The sequence below is a fragment of the Rutidosis leptorrhynchoides genome, chromosome 6, assembly GCF_046630445.1.
Source record: "Rutidosis leptorrhynchoides isolate AG116_Rl617_1_P2 chromosome 6, CSIRO_AGI_Rlap_v1, whole genome shotgun sequence".
NCBI classification, from domain to species: Eukaryota; Viridiplantae; Streptophyta; class Magnoliopsida; order Asterales; family Asteraceae; genus Rutidosis; species Rutidosis leptorrhynchoides.
The window spans coordinates 392,399,351-392,409,916 of record NC_092338.1 but is presented as its reverse complement, the minus strand read 5'-3'; positions in this window follow the sequence as shown (position 1 = coordinate 392,409,916).

Genomic DNA, 10,566 nt, shown 5'->3' with positions numbered 1-10,566 from the left:
AAATGAACTCTATAAATTTTATTACTTAATATGTATAGAAGTATATTTTAGTATATAAATTTTAATATGAAATTTTATTTATTAATAATGAATTGTATTATTTACTCTATTAAATCTTTTAAAAATATTTAAAAATATAAAATGACGATATTTAAAATATATTATAATTATGGAGATCATTTTGAGTCAAATTGATTTTTGTTGACTTTTGCATATTAGTCTCGAGCATTAGGATTGTGGTACACTATGACTTGACTTAATTTGTTAGACAAATATTAATCAACATATAAATATATATAATTAATTTAGGTTCGTGAATCCGAGGCCAACCTTGCACTTGTTCAATGACGTTATTTGTATTTTTATTACGAAATACAGTATGGTGAGTTTCATTTGCTTCCTTTTTACTCTATACGTTTTTGGGCTGAGAATACATGCAAATGCTTTATTAACTGTTTTACAATATTTATATGCGTGAGTTTCATTTGCTCCCTTTTTACTCTTTACGTTTTTGGGCTGAGAATACATGCAAATGCTTTATTAACTGTTTTACAATATTTATATGCGTGAGTTTCATTTGCTCCCTTTTTACTCTTTACGTTTTTGGGCTGAGAATACATGCAAATGCTTTATTAACTGTTTTACAATATTTATATGCGTGAGTTTCATTTGCCTTTTTACCCTTTATATTTTTGGGACTGAGAATACATGCGCTTTTATAAATGTTTGACGAAATAGACACAAGTAATTGAAACTACATTCTATGGTTGAATTATCGAAATCGAATATGCCCCTTTTTATCAAAGTCTGGTAATCTAAGAATTAGGGAACAGACACCCTAATTGACGCGAATCCTAAAGATAGATCTATTGGTCCTAACAAACCCCATCCAAAGTACCGGATGCTTTAGTACTTCGAAATTTATATCATGTCCGAAGGAGGATCCCGAAATGATAGGGGATATTCTTATATGCATATTGTTAATGTCGGTTACCAGGTGTTCACCATATGAATGATTATTTTTGTCTCTATGCATGAGCCGTATATTTATGAGAACTGGAAATGAAATTCTTGTGGTCTATTAAAATGATGGAAATAAATGATTATGATAAACTAATGAACTCACCAACCTTTTGGTTGACACTTTAAAGCATGTTTATTCTCAGGTGTTAAAGAAATCTTCCGCTGTGCATTTGCTCATTTTAAAGATATTACTTGGAGTCTTTCATAGCATATTTCGAAGAACATTGCATTCGAGTCATTGAGTTCATCAAAGATTATTATTAAATCAATTTATAGTTGGATAGTGGATATTATGAAATGGTATGCATGCCTGTCAATTTTCGATGTAAAGAAAGATTGTCTTTTAAAAATGAATGCAATGTTTGTGAAATATATAATATAGAGGTCAAATACCTCGCAATGTAATCAACTATTGTGAATCGTTTATAATGTATATGAACGGGTCCTTTCACTTTCGTAGTGAAACATCTTATTAGACCCATAGTACATTGTCGGTCTTAGACCATGCTAGTGTAGTCACCAAGCATATAAACTTCGTATGTGCACACTGAAGCACAACAGTTGTTGTAAGCTGTACCTATGCTAAGTAAGGTCATGAAACTGTGACGACCCGAAAATTTCTGACCAAATTTAAACTTAATCTTTATATGTTTCCGACACGATAAGAAGAGTCTGCAATGTTGAGTCTCAAATTTTTTGACCTATTCTAATACATTCATTTGACTTCGACTGTTTCCGACGATTCACGAACAATTAATTGTAAATAGATATGTGTATATATATATATAAATAATTCGAAATATAATTTCAAATATTATATGATGTTGTTATATGTAATTATGTGAAATAAAATAAAAATAGAATATTACAATAATTATTATTTAAAACATATCTATATATAAATAAAGTATATTAAAAATAAATATTAAATGATTGTAATACTCATTTGATGTTCCGATTGATATTAAGCAAATTAAATATGAACTTATATGATTTTAAAATAAACAGTGATCCGAAAATGAGTTTTATAAATTATAGGCTTATTAATAATATATTTAGAAGTTATTCGATAAATTTTAACGCTAACTATATTTTACTTGGGATTGAGAGTGAATAGTTAATTTAATTTTTATTTAATAGTTAGTGATCAAATTTTATACCATAATGATCAAAATAAATAAAGATGATTAATATATAAATTTGGGATTTTTCTGAATCCGTTTATCTGCCATTAATTATCAACGGAGTACGAATTAATACCTAATACACCCGTCGGTAGTGTAAGACAATATAAGTTCACGAGATTAAATTATGAATACTGTTGCACTTTTGCTTTTTGACTTCTTAACCATTACATTACATTTAGCATATAGATTATAGATATAATCAACCAAACACCCACTTGTTCCTACATCTTCTCTGCACCATCTCTTCTCTATCATATATAACCACCATCACCTATACGACCATTTCTTAATATGAGCCATTTTAACAGCCGTAGCCTACAACCACCACCTTCGTTGCTTTGTTTTTATATCACCATTGAAACCATCATAAACCAACACACCCTTTTAGTAAAACCTGCTGCTGCGTTCTCGATCTTAAACCACCTTAACCCTCTCTTGATTTTCTTCTATTTGTAATCGACAAATACCACGAAACCACCCTTGTGAATCACCAAAACCATCATGAACACTCACCACTAAACCCACTATCGAAACTAACTATTTTGTTTTCCCGTTTATTTCGATCACCACCACTTTCAAATCTCCTTCACTTCATTCAAACAAAAACCACAACCATTATCATTTCTGTTTCTATCTGCTGTAAATCGAAACAAGAATAATTGTTGGTGCTACAGTTACTATACTCTTACTTTCTGTTACGGTTTAAAGACCCAAACCTATGCATTTTTATTTCTGTTCGACAACCAACTAGAACAACCATTATCAAACCCTCACCATCGCACCATCAATCCATCAAGAACTACCACAAGTTGCTACTGTAATTCTGTAAATTCCCTTCGACTGCCAACAGGATGTTTCTGTTTCAACCTTAAACCCAACCTCACCATCACCATACGACTTCTAAAACCACTTACTCTGCGTTACTATTATTCTTTTTCTATCCGGTCAAAAAACACAACAAACCTGCAGTTATTTCTGTTTCCTATCGACACGAATCACCCAAAATCACTACCACAAGTTGCTACTGTAAGCTACTACTAGTTTTTGTTATTTCTGTTTCATTAACTACTAAAACCGTAAACTATGTAAGGAAGACGATGATGATACAGTGATCTTGTAATAAAGATGATACAATACAGTAAAGATAATGAGCGGTGACAACTATAATGTTTGATAAAGATGATGTTGACTGAATAATTATAATAATCGATGATGCAATGATACGTACTTATAAAAAATGATGCTAAAAGTTGATGTGGATACATTTGTTGTTTCTATTCTATCTGTTTTTAACATTACAACAAAACTCAAACACTTATTACTACTAATTGGGCTTAGGTAAACTTACTTGGGCCGTATTCCTAATGGTGTAATTGGGCCGAGATCTTATGTGGGCTGCTGCTGTACTTCGTTTGATTATTTTTGTGTTATGAACGATACTTTATAAGTTGATTAACGAAGTTAAGATGATGATATAGACGATGTTTTTATGACGATGATGAGGGTTATCATGATAATGATGATGAATCTTATGATGACGATTATCGATTGATAAGGATGATTAAGATGATAACAGTTTAGTATAAGTTATATAATTAAATGTACGAGTTATTGAGAAAGAAACTAGCAGAGCAGATGGTTAAGGGACATTTGTGTTGAACGAGAGGTCTCGGGTTCGAGCCCGTACTGGGGCATTATTTTTAAGCCATTTTCTTTTGAGGTTCGTGAATTCGAGGTCAACCCTGCACTTGTTCAATGTCGTCATATGTATTTTTACTACAAAATACAGTATTGTGATTTTCATTACTCCCTTTTATTATATTTTTGGGACTGAGAATACATGCGCTGCTTTTATAAATATTTTACGAAATAGACACAAAATCAAAACTACATTCTATGGTTGGATTATCGAAATCGAATATGCCCCTTTTTAGCTTGGTAGCCTAAGAATTGGTGTTTATGATAATTGCCACCAATTAACACGAATCCTAAAGATAGATCTATGGACCTCGACACGTCCCATTCGGGTTACAAATGCTTTAGTAATTCAATTATCATGTCTGATGAGAGTCCCGGAATGATGGGGATATTCTATATGCATCCTGTTAATTCGATTATCAAGCGTTCACCATATGAATGATTTTTAGTTCGCGGGTTACGCGTGTTATTTTGTACTCAGGTTACGTGTACAATTAAATATCTGGAAATTTTGTGGTCTATTAAAATGATGAAAATGATTGTTTATGATAAAATAATGAACTCACCAACCTTTTGGTTGACACTTTAAAGCATGTTTATTCTCAGGTAAGAAAGAAATCTTCCGCTGTGCATTTGCTCATTTTAGAGATATTACTTGGAGTCGCTTATGACATATTTAGGACAGTACCTCGCAATGGGACCAAATGTTGATGACTTCGTCCAGATGGATTAGGACGGGTCTCTACAGGTGGTATCAAAGCGGTGGTCTTAGCGAACCAGGTCTTGCATTAGTGTGTCTAACTGATAGTTTTTTAGATGCATTAGTGGGTCTGGACTTTGATCGTGTCTGCATGTCAAAAGTTTTGCTTATCATTTCTAGTTGCAAATCATCTGCTTATCATCCTTAGGAAATTACCTGCTTATCATTCTTAGTCTAGACACATCTTACTGCATTGATTGCATGAATAGTGTATGGACAAAATTCATATCTTAGTGTATCTGCTAATACATATCTTAGCGTATCTGTTACTGTAAACTTTGCATAGTATATTCCGTAAATTCCTCCGTAATCTATGAAATCTTTTGTTCTATATATATATATATTCTATGTAATTAGAATATCATTCGATATCCAAAAATCATTTCATATCGAAAAATCCTTTATTCAATCGTACGAAATGGAACTCGTCACTAGTTCAAGTTCTTCGGATTCTGACAGCTATTTCGATATGGATTTCCACTATAACTCCGAAAGCAGTGTAACCGGAATGGATCAACTAATTAGCCATCACCTACCCTGGATGAATTGGGATGAGTTCGTAGTCGACTAAATCAATGGAGACGAGAAGAAGGCGATCCTTTCCACCAACTGAATTCACCTCTTGGTGAAGAACCTGAAGCACTTACCGGCGAACCTATCCTAAACACCATTTACAGCCTCATTTCCAGAGTAGCTCGACACGATTATATTCTATCCACAATTATAAACCTTATTCATTCGCTCGTTCCAACCGCCAATCATCCCGGAGTAATAGAAGAAGTCAACGAGCTTCACGCTCGAGTAATCAATTTGGAGAATATGGTGCAAAACTTACCAGCTTCACCAACATCATTGGCACCAACAGTACCACCAACAACCCATGTTTCAACATCCGAATCCCACACCTCAACATCTCATTTTGTACCTCGAATATAATCATTGTTCTACATGACGTCTACATCATTTATCTTCGTTCGACATGGCGATTATGTAATCTCTAATGTTTTAGAGATTATATATTCTCGTTCTAATGGTAAATCAAATAAGTTTAATATCATATTGACTCGTTAAATCCATGATTACATTTGAAGAAAATATATATGTATTTATGTTTTCATAAAGATTGTTATTAAAAATTCTTTCGTATAAACTGTTAATGGTGAAAATATTTTAACGGGTAGGTAATACCCGAGGAATATTTAAATTTCACATTAATAAGTACACTGTACATTCTTTCAAATCTAATTCAACAGTCATTTACTATCCTATTGACAACCACCGATATACGTATCCGTTCACCGCAAAATAACCATTTTCATTCAATTTCATATTTGGAATTTGATCTATCAAAATCCAACAAGTGGTATAATGAAGAAAACATTGGACAAAATAAAATTTGTTAGAAACAAACGAATTAACTATGAGAAATTCTATTAAGAATACACGCTAACAAAATCCTAGCTAACTGTTCCTAGCTAACTGTTAATTTCTTATTACATTTAATTATCGCAATTATTTCATCGCAATTTAATTCTCGCAATTTTATTTATCGTCATTTAATTTCTGTTATTTACTTTACGCACATTAAATATCGTCGGGACACATATACAATGTTTTGACATATCATATCGACGCATCTATATATATTATTTGGAATAACCATAGACACTCTATATGCGGTAATGATCGAGTTAGCTATACAGGGTTGAGGTTGATTCTATAATAATATATATACTTTGAGTTGTGATCGAGTCTAAGACATGTATACACTGGGTCACGATACGTAGTAATTAATTCGAATATTATATATTAAACTATGTATGAATTATTGAATTACTAACTGTGGACTACTAACTGTGAACTACTAACATTGGACAATTAAAAATGAATTAAAATATTGATTATAACATATGAAACTAAACAATTCTTCAAGTTTACCACTTGATTTCATCTTAAACCTCATTTGTATCTTGACGATTACAATCTGCGTTCAAACTTTTCATGAATCTTGAAAACACCTCAATCAAGAGGATGAACCAACCGCACTTCATCTATGGAAGAAAAGATTGATGCATATAGTTATGCACCTGAAAACGCTCGGAACCTGAGTAAACGTTTAACACGTATATGTGCTAGCTCCTTTGGCATTGTTATTACCAAAAATAACATTGCAATTCTTTTTCACAATAGTCAGTTTTGTCATAGCTCCAGCAAGTCAACTTCGACTTTTCGTTCAAATCAACCTTATTATAACTTTGATATATACGTTTTTCATTATATTGTTACCGGGAAACCGTTTATATTCCATCACATTAACAGTAAACTTATCAGCAACTACATTACTCATTGGCGTAAGTCTCTCCAAAGAACCATTATATTTGTTCATTAAAACCTTATCATATACTCATCCACATCTTATAACTAGAATTACCATACCAATTACTGGGAATTAGCAATCAGTATTTTGAATCTCACAACGTTTCTACATCAACAATTATATGTATACATATAACATTTATCTCTTAGGATTATGATCTTCCATTCTGAAATTCTGAAAAGCATCCAGTCTGTGAATCAATACTCGAAATGTTGAAAAAGCTGAATGAAGCAACAAAAACTGTAAACGACCTTAACAGCCAAAAGTATGATGATAAAGAAAAGTATGTTGGCAAAGCTCGGAAAAAGAGAAGGTTTGGAACTAGAAAACGGATTGAGCAAACCTTGCAGAAGGCTGTGGACAAATCACAAAGACTGAACCTGCCTTCAAAGAATCCAAATGATTCAGTGTCTGCTGAAGTCATTAATAAATATCTTGCTCCTGACTCTAAACCTGTACGGACAAATCTTCTTAATCATCCATCGATTTTAGAAATTCTAAGATATTATCGTATCTTTCATTATAAATATCCTCGATATTTTTGAAGATATTTTCATAGCTATTCTTATCCGAAATCATTTATCTTCTCGCGTTATCAGTGTTAAATCAGAAAGGAAACTGTTTTCGTTTCTAAACTCTGAAAAATTTAAATTTAAAAATTTAATTTCTGAAGTAATGTTGGGGACTGAAGCATGAGTTAGTATAATATAATTACACTCGATCAACGTGATTATATTACAGTAAGTCATACTGAGTTCTAATGAGATGTGATGATTCACAGACCATAACGTTATCATGTGCCATGTTACACGACTCTTACATTCTATCTAACCTCTATACATATCAAGAACATATTATCTTGATAGTTCTATCTTTTCCCTTAAATTCAGGAAATCAACCGTGAATACGTCACCGGTTAAGACGAACATGCATTTAATCATTTCACTCTTTTGTGATAGCTTCACTCGTACTCTTCACATAAATGAATCGCTTTATCCATATTACTCACTAATGATAAAAACTCTAATTTCTAGCTCGTATGCGTCATGAAAACATACTTATTGTCAGTCGTGACCATCCTAATCAAATTTCGGGACGAAATTTCTTTAACGGGTAGGTAATGTGACGACCCGGAAATTTCCGACCAAATTTAAACTTAATCTTTATATGTTTCCGACACGATAAGAAGAGTCTGTAATGTTGAGTCTCAAAATTTTTGAACTATTCTCATACATTCATTTGACTTCGACTGTTTCCGATGATTCACGAACAATTAATTGTAAATAGATATGTGTGTATATATATATAAATAATAATTCGAAATATAATTTGAAATATTATATGATGTTGTTATATGTAATTATGTGAAATAAAATAAAAATAGAATATTACAATAATTATTATTTAAAACATATCTATATATAAATAAAGTATATTAAAAATAAATATTAAATGATTGTAATACTCGTTTGATGTTCCGATTGATATTAAGCAAATTAAATACGAACTTATATGATTTTAAAATAAACAGTGATCCGAAAATGAGTTTTATAAATTATAGGCTTATTAATAATATATTTAGAAGTTATTCGATAAATTTTAACACTAACTATATTTTACTTGGGATTGAGAGTGAATAGTTAATTTAATTTTTATTTAATAGTTAATGATCAAATTTTATACCATAATGACCAAAATAAATAAAGATGAATAATATATAAATTTGGGATTTTTCTGAATCCGTTTATCCGCCATTAATTATCAATGGAGTACGAATTAATACCTAATATGAAATGTCCCGTTCATATTGATTATAAACGTTCCATATTAATTGATTTCGTTGCGAGGTTTTGACCTCTATATGAGACGTTTTTCAAAGACTGCATTCGTTTTTAAAACAAACCATAACCTTTATTTTATCGACAAGGTTAAAAGGACACCACCTAGATGATCCAGAAATGATAATCTAAAAATATCACACTTATACACTACCAATACATATTGGTTTACGATATTAATATGTTACAACAAAGTAAATCTTGAATGCAGTTTTGAACAATATTATACAAACATGCTGACACCAAATCTTGTCCATATTTTAGCATGCAACAGCGGAAGCTCTTAATAATCACCTGAGAATAAACATGCTTTAAACGTCAACAAAAATGTTGGTGAGTTATAGGTTTAACCTATATATATCAAATCGTAATAATAATAGACCACAAGATTTTATCTTTCAATAATATACAATCTGTATAAAAATCATTTATATGGTGAACACCTGATAACTGACATTAACAAGATGTATATAGAATATCCCCATCATTCCGGGACACCCATCGGACATGATAAACTCGAAGTACTAAAGCATTCCAAATTCTAGAATGGGGATTGTTAGTTCCCATAGATCTACCTTTAGGATTCGCGTCAATTAGGGGCCAGTTCCCTAATTCTTAGGCTACCAAGCTAAAAGGGGCATATTCGATTTCGACCATTCAACCATAAAATGTAGTTTCGCGTACTTGTGTCTATTTTGTAAAACAGTTATAAAACTGCATGTATTCTCATCCCAAAAATATTAGATTTTAAAAGTGGGACTATAACTCACTTTCACAGATTTTTACTTCGTCGGGAAGTAAGACTTGGCCACTGGTCGATTCACGAACCTATAACAAATATGTACATATATATCAAAGTATGTTCAAAATATATTTACAACATTTTTAATACGTTTTAATGTTTTAAGTTTATTAAGTCAGCTATCCTCGTTAGTAACCTACAACTAGTTGTCCACAGTTAGATGTACAGAAATAAATCGATATATATATTATCTTGAATCAATCCACGACCCAGTGTATACACGTCTCAGGCTAGATCACAACTCAAAGTATATATATTTTTGGAATCAACCTCAACCCTGTATAGCTAACTCAAACATTACTGCATATAGAGTGTCTATGGTTGTTCCAAATAATATATATACATGGGTCGATATGATATGTCAAAACATTTGCATACGTGTCTATGGTATCCCAAGATTACATAATATATTAGAATACATGTATAATACAATATGAGTTAGCTAGAATATGATTAATATAAATTTCTTACCAATTTTCACGTAGCTACAACAAGCAAAATTATCCTATCTTGTTTTACCCATAACTTCTTCGTTTTAAATCCGTTTTGAGTGATTCAAGTTGCTATGGTTTCATATTGAACTTAAGTTTATGAATCTAAACAGAAAAAGAACAAGTTTATAGTCAGAAATACAGGTTACAAGTCGTTTTTATAAAGGTAGTCATTTTCAGTCGAAAGAACGACGTCTAGATGACCATTTTGGAAAACATACTTCCACTTTGAGTTTAACCATGATTTTTGGATATAGTTTCATGTTCATAAGAAAAATAATTTTCCCAGAATAACAACTTTTAAATCAAATTTTATCATAGTTTTTAATTAACTAACCCAAAACAGCTCGCGGTGTTACTACGACGGCGTATATCCGGTTTTACGGTGTT